Source organism: Bison bison, unplaced genomic scaffold, assembly GCF_000754665.1.
Source record: "Bison bison bison isolate TAMUID 2011002044 unplaced genomic scaffold, Bison_UMD1.0 scf7180017848453, whole genome shotgun sequence".
In the NCBI taxonomy this organism is placed as follows: domain Eukaryota; kingdom Metazoa; phylum Chordata; class Mammalia; order Artiodactyla; family Bovidae; genus Bison; species Bison bison.
In genome coordinates, this window is record NW_011479026.1 from 1 (window position 1) to 550 (window position 550).

Below are 550 nucleotides of genomic sequence, written 5' to 3' on the forward strand. Positions count from 1 at the left end.
CCTCCACCTCAAGGCCACGCTGACCACACCAGATCCACCAGCCTTTCCCCCTGGCCTGGACGGCTCAAAGGAGAGCTAGGTAGACGGGCACTTGCCACGGGGTAGTGGCCCTGTCGCCCACGAGGCCGGCAGGCACTGTCTGCTCGGCCCAGGTGGGAGGCAGGCCTGGCTCTAAGGGCGGCAGGGTGCACTGGGGTCTCAGTGAGGCTTTGCCGGCATTCTGTTTTTGTTGTTGTTTGTTTGTGTGCTTTTTGTTTTTGTTTTTTGAGTTATTTTCTTGACCGTCCCACATGGCTTATGGGGTCTTAGTCTCCGGCCAGGGATGGAACCCGTGCCCTCTGGGTTGGAAGCACCGTGTCTGAGCCTTCCTTTTTTATAAAAATGAAAGACGGTAGAGTTTTTTTCCTTTTAGAACACCAGAGACCCAACTTGGAGCTGGCTGTCCCTGTACGAAGGAAGAAAACTGGCCCGTGACGGCCCGAGGAAGACAGGTGCGGAGGCCGGGCTGGCTGGAGCCGCGACAAAGGGAAGGAGCATGAGTCGCGAGGGC